This window comes from Acinonyx jubatus, chromosome B3 (genome assembly GCF_027475565.1).
Source record: "Acinonyx jubatus isolate Ajub_Pintada_27869175 chromosome B3, VMU_Ajub_asm_v1.0, whole genome shotgun sequence".
NCBI lineage: Eukaryota > Metazoa > Chordata > Mammalia > Carnivora > Felidae > Acinonyx > Acinonyx jubatus.
In genome coordinates this window covers 13837455-13850712 of record NC_069386.1, presented here as the reverse complement: position 1 = coordinate 13850712, position 13258 = coordinate 13837455, and the positions used below count along the sequence as shown (strand labels likewise).

Here is a 13258-nt window from a genome sequence, read left to right as displayed (position 1 = left end):
AGGCAGCGCATGCTGGAATCAATTGGGGGCTTTTGAGAAATGAAAGCCTGATTTCATGTGGATCAAAAGCTGCCAACACAGAATTTCCCTTTCTCTTCCCCCTTATCCGTCGGGCTACCTTCACCGACATTCGCCTCCAGCCACGTAGCTTATTCTGCCCTTAGGTTGGCAGCCTGCTGTCAACAGACTTGTTCTCTGTGGGAGAGGATGATTTCTAAATGCTCTTGTTGTGACTTCCTCCCAATCCGACTAGATGTGACATCCGGGCTAGACGGGGTGTGGTTCCCGCCGATCAGAACTTTCAGTGTGGGACGTTTTGCTTGCCTGTCCGCCTCTCTGAAGGGAAAAGCAGTTGGTCTTCCCCTTACAGGTTCTGTTCCCCACTCACAGACCAGTCACACCCCTGGTTCCCGGGAGTTGATGGAGCCCCAGGCCGGTGGCTGGTGTTCTGTTGGCATTGATGTGAGTAGCTCCCTGACCTTTTGTCCTCCCTCCCAAATACAGGAAAGAAAGATGAGGCGTAAGCGGAACCAATAGTACTGAGAAGCAACGAAGATTCTTAGATACCTAGTCTTCATGATTTATTCCTACCTTAGAGGTGTCGTAGTCGCTTGCTCAACTGTACTTGGAAACTTTTATCCTTAATACTTGAGTACCTCCGTCCTTCTTATCTATTTGGGTCACAGGTGAAATGTGACTTTCCCTAAAGGACCGTCCTGAATCAGCCAATTCAAAGTAGCCTTTGACTCTCTGGATCCACTCACCAGCATCGCCCTGTTTTATGTTCTTCAGGGCACATATCACGGTTGAAACTCTCACGGTTTTGTTTGCTTCTTGTCTATCGCACTACAAGGCAAGTTTCCTGAGGAAAGGAACTGTATCTTTTTTTTTTTCAGTGCTGAAATATAGTCAAATTGTTAAATAAATAATCAATGCCAGGTTCTTCGAAATAGTTCTGTGATCTTTCTTATTTTTATTTCTACTTTCTTTCACACATACGCAAAAAGATGATTATTATATAATTACAGGATATAGGGTTCCGTGATTAGGGTCACAATTTTCATGACGGCTGGTGTCGTGTTATTTTAAAAGCCCGTCATAGTAAATGGTACCGTAAGGTAACCCCTCAGCATCCATTTTCCAACAAAAGTTATGGGCCAGTTCCCTTTATTGTATGGAATTAGATCACTTTTTTTTTTTCTGTTTATCAACATAGAGATTTTATTATTCTTGACTTCCCTCTAAGAGGTAAACTCTGATATAAGAGTGATCGTGTTCACTTTTGTTCCCCACTGTATCCATACCTAGCTTGGTTCCTGGAGCAAGGAATCTCTCAACATACGTCAACATGTAAAAATGAAGGATAAGGTAAGAACGCTAACGTTTTGCCTGTGTCCCATTTTCAGCTGGGTTTCCTTTTTTTTCTTTAATTTTTTTCCTTTAATGTTTACTTTTGAGAGACAGGGAGAATGGGGGAGGGGCAGACACAGAATTTGAAGCAGGCTCCAGGCTCTGAGCCGTTGGCACAGAGCCCTAAGCGGTGCTCGAACCCACCAACTGTGAGATCATGATCTGAGCTGAAGTTCCACGCTTAACCAGCTGAGCCACCCAGGCACCCCTGGGTTTCCTTTTTTTTTTTTCCCACTTTACTTATTTACTTTGAGAAAGGGAGAGCACAAATGGGGGAGGGGCAGAGGGAAAGGAGACAGAGAGAATCCCAAGCAAGTTCCACGCTGTCAGCACAGAGCCCAATCCAGGGCTCCATCTCAGGAGCCGTGAGATCATGACCTGAGCGGAAATCAAGAGCTGGAAGCTTAGCCGACTGAGCCACCTAGGGGCCCTGGGGTTTCCATTTTTGACCAGAGCCCCGGCCTCACTATTCTGGAGCCTCATTCCTTCCAACACAGGCACTGGATTTCTAGCTTTACCTTCAAAGAAGTCCCGTTGCCTTGGTGGTTCCCCAGGATCTGCCGCCCAAGCCCCATGTTTTTCTCCTTGTCTTCAGGAGCTGAGCTCCAGACCCTGGAGATGACCAGCTTCACTCATCTTCTTGGGCATCCACATGTTGACTGTTGTTGGGTTTCCCTACAGCAGACAGTTGGCATGCCTATCAGGACGAGCCTACTGCTCACTGCCATGCTCTGTTCCATCAGTTCTGTCTTTGAAAAAATGGATCCTCACTGCAGCAGGTGTGAGCAGTGATTCTTCTAAGAAAAGGCGATCTGAGGCCCCTAGCTTTTCCCAGTCATAATGCTGTTTCTTCGCTTGACGTGGGGAGAAGAACTTCTCATTGAAAAGAGTCAGCTACAAATTAAGAGACATACTTTCCTGACATTTAGAAATATGCAACACGTACGAATTGAAGTAGGCAAATAAAACAGTCTAAAATTCATAGGTGATATTATCTAAAGATTTCTTAATGAGATCCCCCCATCCGTAAACTTTTTAAAAACATTACCCACACTATGTATTTGTCTGTATATTATGTACGTAGATATTAATGTGTATCTACATGTATATGAAACCTTACCTAAATGTATACATTTTTTTTAACATTTACTTATCTTTGAGACAGAGAGACACAGCATGAGCAGGGGAGGGTCAGAGAGAGAGGGAGACACAGAATCAGAAGCAGGCTCCAGGCTCTGAGCTGTCAGCCCAGAGCCCGACGCAGGACTCGAACTCACGGACCACGAGATCATGACCTGAGCCAAAGTCGGACGCCCAACCGACTGAGCCACCCAGGCGCCCCGAAATGTATACATTTTTAAAGGAAGAGCTGAAAATCGAAAAAATAATTTTAGTCCAACAGAAGATCATCTTACATGCTCCTTGTGAAGGCTCAGAGATGCACCAGCCATCCCCCATCGTTTTTTTTTTCTGAGGGACGATCACTCAGGAAAGTTCAAGATGCATTTCTTCTCCTGCTCCTTGAAGTCACTATTCACACTTGTGTCACACTGCAGTTTCACATGCGGTCACCTCTGCAACCCATCAATGGGCAGGGTTATCAGGCATTCAGAGAACCTGACAACTTCTGTGAACACGTATTTTTAGCAGGGTAAAGGAAGGTTAAATTTTGTGGTTGTTTCCATTTGACACACAGAGGAACCCACACAAAATCTGGCTGAGAAGAGAGATAGTTTTCCTGATCTGTAAGATAGTTATCAGAAGGACTGTGGGAAATCAAGGGAGCGATCTGGACTGTGTGTGTATGTGTATATCCGTATGTATATACACATAAATATATATAAAACACGGCTGCCTGGTCATGAGTAAGCAAGCCATGTTTCACTGGCAGCACGTGTTTAATAAAACCTTTGTGCTCGTGCCAAAATCCAGCCTGCCGGTGATGTTCATGGATTGTGTCATCCAACATTATTAGCAAAATGTGTAGTTAACCCAGTGCAAGAATTTTATCACTGCCGTGTATTTGGTACTTGTATATCAGAAAGTTTTTTATGTTCAACCCCTACAAGCTTTTTGAACAGAGAACCTGGATTTTTAAGAGTATGTGTATAGTTAACTAGAATTATTATGCCTCCGTAAATTCAGGGTGGGGAAACAGCCCATAGGCTTCATTTTTAGTTCGTTGGGACAATTGATTGGTATTTCTTTCTTCCTTTTTTTTTTTTTTCCTTCCCAGAAAGGAAAAATGAAACAAAGATCTGTGGGCTTCCCAATCTATCATCCCACTTCAGAAACGTGTCATTTTTCTCCTTGACCAAAATGCCTCCCAGCTGCCCATTTCTGTCCTAAGCCCAAACAAATCCCAAATAGTTTTGTTCAGTGATAGGAAGACATCCCCAGTCTGACAGTCTGGGTTTGGTGTTCTGCTAAATGCTCAGGATGGCATGAAATAGCCAGTGGGAAATGAAAATTCCCCAGGGACAACACAAGGGAATATTCTAGAATCTGGGGTCCCAACTGCAAAGGAATAAGATACTAGATCCACAGGACGTGTGCTTTGTCAGGCTGCATGTCTTTGCAATTGCCCTCTGTGGTACAATCACTAAGGCAAGATTTCATTTCCCCCTAAACACTGAGCATATAATAATGGCTTTCAAAAGCTCACAACATGAGTCTATGATGTTGAAAGACCAGTAAATTACCATTGATAATTCAAGAGAGATGGGATGTAGCAAGTACAACTTTAAAGGATTTTGAGTTTGAACATGGCTCCGAGGAGGCTACAATTTTGACCATGGCTTTCCTTTCTCTACCGCACCACCACCGTCCTACATGGTTGCGAGACTGAACGAGTAATATTTGTGGCCATTGGTCAATCGTAACATTTTTATCCTTCTAGGCATTCAAGGATGAGGTTAAGTAAATGTGTTAGCCTTCCTTCCTCAAAGGTGTACACTTAAAATCATTCGGAAGAGCGAAAGTCTACGTGAGCAAGGTAGGCAACATTTGAACTTGATTTTGTCTAAGAAACAAACAAACAAACAAACAAACAAAAAGATCACATCATCAAGTAAGCTTGGAACCTAGCCAGAGCAACCAATTATAAACTTACCTGAAAATATATCCTTCCTTTCAAAATCACCTAATCATGTAGCAACACTGAACATCAGAGTTGCTGAAATAAATATTTTTACCTATGTATTCATAGTCCACTGTTTGTTATTTGATTTCATAAGTTATTTAAAAGAAAATGTTTTTTTTTAATTTTTTAAACTTTATTCATTTTTGAGAGACAGAGAGAGACAGAGCATGAGCAGGATAGGGGCAGAGAGAGAGGGAGATACGGAATCCGAAGCAGGCTCCAGGCTCCGAGCTGTCAGCACAGAGCCTGACGTGGGGCTCGAACTCACCAATGGCGAGATCATGACCTGAGCCGAATCAGATGCTCAACCGACTGAGCCATCCAGGCGCCCCTAAAAGAAAATGTTTTTAAAATAGTATCATCCATTTTATCTGTATCTTATAATATATTTAAAAAAATTTTTAATGTTTTATTTATTTTTAAGAGAGAGAGATAGAGCATGAGCAGGAGTGGGACAGTGAGAGGGAAACACAGAATCCAAAGCAGGCTCCAGGCTCTGACCTGTCAGCCCAGGGCTCAACACGAGAACTGAGAGATCATGACCTTGGCCAAAGCTGGATGCTGAAATGACTGAGCCATCCAGGCGCCCCCATTCTATCTGTATTTTAGATCATTCCTTAAGAGAGACACCTACAAGTGTAATTACTTGGCCAAGGGGAATGGGGAGTTTTAAGTCTCTTGATTAATAATGCTAAATTGCTTTTGACAAAAACAAAGTAATTTCAGAAGTAAGAATAATTATTTCATATAAGAGGCTGAATACAAAATATTCAAAATATTTGAATAAATGACCTTACTCTCTAGGGCTTTGGCTAATAAATAAAGGGGCAAAAGGAGGTTTAGGATGAAAGAAGGAAGGAAAGTGGAAATGTTTGGGTTTCTGAAGCATTTACGTTAATCAACTCACCTTGCAATGAATGGCTGTGTTCATAAGGCACAATGTATCTGCTTAGCAGTTAAAATAGCCAATCATGTAGCATAGTCAAATTATTTGTCTTTGTGTTACTCGATCACGCATTTTTAGTGAAAATATTTGGGGCAAATTCTCAGCTCTCAATCAGTATTTTTGGCCTTTTAATGATGAAGAATATGAGAATTTGAAGAAAGCTATTGATTCCCCTAGAAAATGCACATACACACAAAGCGTTGCATCTATTATCAGGTACCCACATATCCCCAAGATATGCTTTGTGCAGTTCCTTTAGGTAGTAGTGGCTTTTGATTAAGAAACCATAAAAATATTATCAGCCCATCCTCAAAACCCTTCAGGAGGAAACTGATGGTGACCACATTTAAACGTTGCATCTGAGTACCTTTCCATTCACAAAATCAGCAAATGCTACCACTTGGAAAAAATGGTAGCAACATTTGGTTGAGTGGGTCTACACAGTCTGGGGACACAGATTTCTTTGAGACCTTGATGAACACAATGGAACTTTCTCCTGGGGAGAATTCCTGATACACACGATGAGCCACAACCTTAAAATAGAATTGCTGAATTCCAGTGATGAGTTCAAGGACCTTCTAAATTTTCTCCTCAGAGTCCAAAGAGTCCAGGCTCGAGGCCTTGAGTTTCATTCCCGACACCACTTCAGTTGTACAGGGGAGGAAAGGCAAGTATGGAGCGGTTAAAAGATTTATCCTTACTCCTAAAAGGAGTCGCTAGCAATGTTAGAATTACAATCTATATTTTTGATGCCCCCAGCTGATGCCATTTTAGACCAATTTTACATATCAGAAAATTGAAATTCAAAGGGGGAAAATTACTTACTTTAATCACATACTGTATGATAAACCACAAGCAAGGGAGTGATTATACCTCTAGCCTCTGGAGCTTATAGATGGCGTCCTCTCTTCGCCAAGATGATAAATTTGCGTTTGGAATATACATTTGGGAATAGATCAGTTAACCGCAGATGATCAAGTTCTTTAACTTGATCAAATAATGCATTTTTACAGAAATACATTGTGATGAACCATACGAACTCCACACTTAAGAGCTAAACAGGTGTATTTGCATACGTAGACAATTCCCTGTACAGGTGTGGATGTTAGCTTCTCTGTACGTTACCCAATTTGCATTGGCAAATATGAACAGACTTGTCATTGATAGCTTTCCCTTCTGTACTTGAAAATTTGACCCTTCCAGTTCCAAAATACACAATAATCACCTTGTTTAATTTTTGAGTGTGTAATGTCTACAACCAGCAAAGTTCTCTAAGTAAATTGAACGCCTATTTTGGTTTATCCCCTAGGACCACTAATTTGGGAAAAAAAAAAAAGCGTATAAAATGGAGACGTAAAAATATCCCAATTTGGTGGCGTCTTTTACATATCCTGGTTTCCAATTTGGTGACCCTACAATGAGATGCCACAACTCGTCTGGAAATTCACCTTCTTGAAGCCAATATGTCAATAAATATGTAGACACACAGATCCACAGACCATCCCCTGCCAGCTGTTAAATCATACCATTGCTCTCAAAATCATCAGAGGCAATTTAATCAAATGGTAGTTGGCCATTGGGCAATTCTTTTCCAGGCCTTTAGAAAAATACAGGTCAGTGCTTATTAAAGGAGTATCTTCTTGTATGGTGATTGCTCTCCTAATTTCGTATTCATAATCCCTGGTTCTGTCTTTCAAGAAAAGGCTGAATCCCAGCCTACTGAATCAGTACACGGAGGGATAAATTAAAACTTGGAACTATGTTAGGGGCCTCCAGGGTTGGGACTTCAGGAAAGTCAGGGCAGGGAGCAGAGAGGCCATCCGTAACTGAGCTAGGTTCCTTTTTCTTTCCTGCTAGCTATATTTAAGGGGCCTATTTTCTTAAATACCCACTTCCTGTCACTCATGCTATGGAAACTGTGACACTTCCTCCACTCAAGATGACTTTTGCATCCATTTCAGAACTTGAAATAGAATGGAAAAGTACTTCTCAAGACTCTATCAATCGTCCTGCTGCTGGACAAAAAAAAAAAAAAAAAAAAAAAAATGAAGAAAAGGCTTAAGTACAAGGAATGACTCTTTAGTTCAGTTTAAAATCAGCTCATGTTGCTATGAATGAACTAAACTGGCCACGAGTATGTTTCAGCGATCATATGCTTCTTTCTACAGAGCTCGTCCAAGCCTACCTCGAATTGACCCTAAATAAGTGGGCAGACAGAACAACGGACTCTGATGAGGAGGAATACGACTTTGGCGATCATGTCTTGCTTGACCAGATTGTGTGATCTTCGGTGAAGCTTTTGTTGTACATAGAAAGGAGAGAAAGAAGATACTCTTTCCTTTTGCACGTAGAGGTACATGTCACCATACATCAGACGTCTAGCTCTCTAGGCTTAGACCAATAATGGAAAGGGAAAAGTCAGGGAAGCGAAACAGCCAAGGTTTGAATCCTAGCAATGTGATGATCCTGAGTAAATAGTTTTTCCTCGATGAGCATAAGTTAACTCGTTTGTAAAATGGAGCCAGTGGGGCCCCCACACGCTAGATATTCAGTCAATGATACCCATTATCCTTGAAGATTAGGAGGCCTTTTTTTTTTCTATTTTCATATAAACTTGGGATATACTACAGCCTGGCGTTTGGCAGAACTGAGATAACAGACTTAAGTCCCAAATACAAGAGAGAACCAAAGTGCTTCCAAAAGATTTGAGAGTTGCCATTACTACGTATCCCCATCCGCATCCCCTTAATACTGTAAATGAGGTCATTGCGCAGCTCCCAAGAATTGTCTTTGAAGATGTTTGGAAAAAGCACTCCTGGGAGGTCCCTCGCCACTTGATTGTGAGACGTTCTGCAATGGACACGAAAGTTCCTTTTTGGTGCAGGGACAGTCACAGGTTTTATAACATGGGTGACAGAATTAGTTTGACACAGTGCGAAGGAGATGGTGTCTAATTTCTCTGTGACAAAAGTCAAGTATTTCATTTGCTTAATCTCCGAAGAAAAAGCCACTCATTTATTTTTTGACTTAAAAAAAAAACACCTAAAATGTAAGTTTTAGAGAGAATATTTTCCAGCAGGTAGCAGAAAACAGCATAAGCTGGTTTAAGCCAGCCTTCAAGCACAATGATTTATTTGAGCTGAGCAATTTTCCACATAATCATGCTTAATATACATTTTTTGGTTGTTGAGATACTACTGCTGGATGAACATGTATACATTTCCAAATTCAAATAGAAAAACTATAAAATATGATTCAAGCCATATGTTTTCTTTCTTTCCTTTAAAAAATTACGTACATAAAATAAATTGGGGCATAGATTCATAGAGGCCTGTATACATTTTATTCAAAAATATTTTTAAAGAGCCAGGTGACGCCTGAAACAAGGCTTTTGTAACACTCCCAAGAGATCCAGGTGACCTTAGTATTCTGCTCCACCAGCCGTGAGGCTGGAAACCTTGGGCAATCCAGCTGGTTCCAGTATGATTTCAGAGCTGGCAGACCCAATTAGGGACATTTCTCCATCTGCTGGTGAGGTTGCTGGTCTAGTTATCACGGATCATAATGTACAGGGTGCATGTGAAGTGGAGAAAACCACTGGAAACCTTGCCTGCTGCCCCACCCAGTCTTGATGCATCAGTTCAGTATGGAAAACATGTTAAAATATTGAGTCTGACCCCAATTCAGAATTCTCAAACCCCCTCCTCTACAAACACATTTATGCCATCGTTACCATTATCATCATCGTCGTCGTCGTCGTCAACTTCACGGTCAACGTCATCATCCTTACCGTCTACTGCGCGCCAGGATCTTCCAGGTCTCGCCACGTCTTACACCAATTAGGTCTCCAAGCCACACTGTGAATTAAATATCCCCAGAACAGCGAAGAAGAAACTGACATCTAGAGGAAGCCTTTTGTATTGGACGGTCTTGAATAAGATGGAGACATCATTGCTCTTTTCATGCAAATTCACTTTGTTTGATGTTTCCACTCGTTTTTTAAACAGGCACGGCAAGTGCGTTCCACACACACATACCAGTCACAGCGTGGACAGGTAGTCAGAGGTCTTCCTGTATAATCCACTGATCTGGGTTAAAATCCCAGCTCTGAGGGGCACCTGCGTGGCTCAGTTGGTTCAGCATGCGACTTCAGCTCAGGTCATGGTCTCACGGTTTGTGGGTTCAAGCCCCCCGCACTGGGCTCTGTGCTGGCAACTGGGAGCTTGGAGCATGCTTCAGATTCTGTGTCTTCTTCTCTCTGCCCTTCCCTGCTCACACTCTGTCTGTCTCTCTCCCTCTCAAAAAGAAACATTAAAAAAAAAGAAAAAAAATCCCCAGCGCTGATACTTACCTACTGACTGATTGACTTTGGGCATGTGGCTGTTAACTTCTTTGAGTTTCATATTTCCCATTTAAAGATGAGAAAACTTAGACCTTCTTAATACTAAACATAACAGTGCCTCAAACAGGATAGGTCTCAGTAAAGCAGTTTGGTTGTTATTTGACTTTCTTGTGAGTGAAGATCCACAGTTCTCTCTGAGAAGAAAGAGAGACGGTCATTGACAAGAACTTTTACAAACACAACTACTTTTTATTCACTTGCTTAAAAACAATGGACAGGCCTCCAAACGGTAACTCTGAAGGAGCTGAGGGAAAAATTATCAGTCTGGTGCCATTAGGATGTCTCCATTCAAAAGAAGCCAGAAGGCACTGCTCTGACACGTCCCCTGGGTTAGAGGGTAATTCTGCTTCTCAGTAACCCACTCATTCCCCAGAGCCCATTTACAAAACCCGAGGCCCGACGGGGCTGCTGCCCCGGGAATCTTCCCATTTCTGGAAAATGGGGATGGACATCATCAAAATTCATCTCCCCAGAGGGAAGAAGCCCAGTGGTAGGTCTTTTGCCTTTTAAAGTGAAAAAAACAAAACAAAACAAAACAAAACAAAACATATTTTTACTATTGGCGAATACGTTTTTGCCAGTTTGCACTTGGGAAGGCATACATACATAAATAGGGAGTTTCCTTTTCCCTGAATAATTAGGAGAAAAACATGTAGCTTTCGGTCAGGGCACATCTGCTTCAGTTTTCCAGTTGTGTATTTAAAGGGAAAGTTGTCGGAAGGAAGCCATTCCTTTTGTGCACCCGCTCTGTGCCAGAATCCTTATTCGCTGTGATACATAGAAACGTTTCACACGATCCTCTATAAAAGCTATTATTATTTCCATATGGTAACAACAACAATTTTATTTGGCATTCATAATCATTTTATTTGCAAATAAATGTGTTTGTGTGTATTTTTAATTCAGACCTGCACTCACAAGGCATTTGATATGGCTCATCCCTGATTTCCAAGATGGGGAGACTCGAAAATGTTAAACGCCTTGCCTTATCGGATGGTACCTGCCCAGGGACACAGAAGGTTAAGTGTTACAGCCGGGACTTTTGGGGTCCAAGATCCATTCTCCTCCCCACTGTGTACCACTTCCTTATCAGTGAACGTCTAAGCTGCTCAGATTTCTGTTTCTTTAATCCAGAAAGCACGCTGGCAGAGCTAAGGAAATTCTGTTTGATCTGTTGTAAGCGTTACTCGCACATTAATACCAGGCCTCGCAAGCAGGATTTATTTTGATCGCTGGACTCACCAGGACATTTGAGGAATGGAATGTTGGGTTGAGCGTCAGTTAAGGAGACCAGAATAGAACCTGGTGCTTCAGAGCTGGATGGGGCTTTGAGGACTGACAGGTCCAGGGCATTTAACCTTGGGTGATTTCTAATGGCCACATGACTCCTTTGCAGGTAAGCAGGCTTAACACAAACGGGGGGTTGAAATGTGTGTCATTGGGCTTGCCTGCCTGCCTGCCTTTCTGCCATGGACCATAAGAAGAGTTTCTGCCCCTTCCACCCGGGCCCCAGAAGAATTATATATGGAGCAGAACACAGCCCGAGCCATAACAAGGCAGGAAGCATAGCCCAACTGGATCCACTGCCTGAAGCAGAACAGCCCAGCTGACCCCAAACCGACCCTCAGAGTAACTGCAGACACAAAAGAAATAAATGCTTTATTGCATCCTCCACGATTTTGTGGCCATTGTTCTGCAGCGGAGGAAGACCGGCAGAGCCCCTGAATATATCTTTTGATGGCAAAGTAGTAAAGCCATAAAATGGGGAACCATAGCCGAGTCTAATGTTTGTAAATCTAAGGATTTAAAGATAAATTTAAAAAAACAAAGGTTACCAGAATACCTGCTTGGTACTGTTCTGCAGAAATTAAACCTCCTTCAAAATAAGGCTTAGAAAGTACGGACGCTACGTGAAGAGGTGGACGGAGGGCTAAGAATCGCCGTCGTCCGTTATTATGATGTCGGTCATTCGAGCACTGAAAAGACAAACAAAAAAAAAAGAGCTCTCATTTGTTCATTAATCTATTCAACAAACTGCTATTAAGCGTCCCAGGCAGCAGGTAGTGGGGTTTTTCAGGATGAGCAGCCCAGGTGCCAAAGTGAGCTCTCAGCTTAAAAGAGAGACAGGTTCACACAAACAATAGGTGTACAATGCGAGAAGAGGCTAGAAGGGACATGTGAACGGTGTAGATTGTGAAGAAGGCTTTTAAATAGCAATAGCTGAAAAGGATTGTGTATTGACGGCAAATCCAGAGCTGATCTGTGCGCTTTGTATCAACTGGCCCATTTCATCTTCAAAACCCTCTGAAATGAAATAGAAATCGCTAATACTGTTTCCATTTCACAGACAAGAAAACGGAGCTCCACACAGGTTGAATCACCCGTCCTGGGTCAGGTACCACGTAATGAGAGTGTGCATTATTTGAGCTGGCGCAGGGCGACTCCAGACCCCCCAGCCTCCTGACCAGTACACCACAACTAGAGATTAGGTTATACCTGAGCCGATTCTTAAATGACACATGGAGAGGGCCGCAGTCATTAGCCAGGCTATTGGGGTACCGCCTTGTAGACAGAGCTAGCTGGCCAGACTCCACATCCACAGGGCTATGTAACCCTGGCTCGATTCGTATGGATGTCGGTATTTATAGAAACCCAGAGCTCTCTCTTCTTGGGGATCGAGCTAAATGGAACAGCAGCCCGTCTCTCCTTCTTAGTCACAGATAACTCTGACTCACACATTTTCCGTTCCTCACCTTCTCTTTACCCTAGGAACCTGCAATGGCCACGTGAATGGGCAGCCAGCATCCTTACTCGGAGCTCTGGGTGTCAACTCCAACAGCTCTTACCTCTAGTCCATCAATACTCTAGGATGACCTTAACTTTGACTTTTTCGCTATCAGAAACCGTGCTACCCGTTAAACCTTAACTATCTCATTCTCTGACCACAAACTCTGGTTCTTATAGCTTTCTAGATCTCTCCGGCTTCCATTCAATCTGCACACAATACCATGGCCCTCCGCACCTCAATTTCTTAATTTCTTCTCTTTCCCAAATTTCGTTTCTTGCTCTCCTACGTAGCCTGACTAATGAGGTGTATTTCTTCAGTAACAAGTTCATCACCTTATCTCCCCACAATACCCGCCCAACGTATCTAAGTCAGTGAATCACTGATGGACCGTTGTGTCTGACTCCAGACTTGTGACTTTTAAACCCAACTAGATTTTGGACCATTCAAGGGGAGATAAAGGTGCACTGAGTTCTCGCTCTCTTCTTGATAGCAGTTATTCCAAAGTTTTAGGTGTGCCACATGTGTGGCCTTGTTCTTGACTGTCTTGTAGCAAATGATCTCATCTGGTAC

At 42.5% G+C, this 13258-nt stretch overlaps 1 long non-coding RNA gene across 1 annotated transcript in view; it reads right to left on the bottom strand.

Moving 5' to 3' along the window:
- Positions 1 to 1080: 1080 nt before the first annotated feature.
- The window catches only part of LOC128315874 (uncharacterized), a 44514-nt gene continuing 32336 nt past the window's right edge, over positions 1081 to 13258 (bottom strand). Inside the window, exons 4-7 of the long non-coding RNA XR_008298990.1 lie at positions 11744 to 11876; positions 9850 to 10034; positions 5460 to 5623; positions 1081 to 4883 (exon numbers count right to left, since the gene is read on the bottom strand). This is a non-coding gene — a long non-coding RNA (uncharacterized LOC128315874). The remainder of the gene's footprint in view (positions 4884 to 5459; positions 5624 to 9849; positions 10035 to 11743; positions 11877 to 13258) is intronic.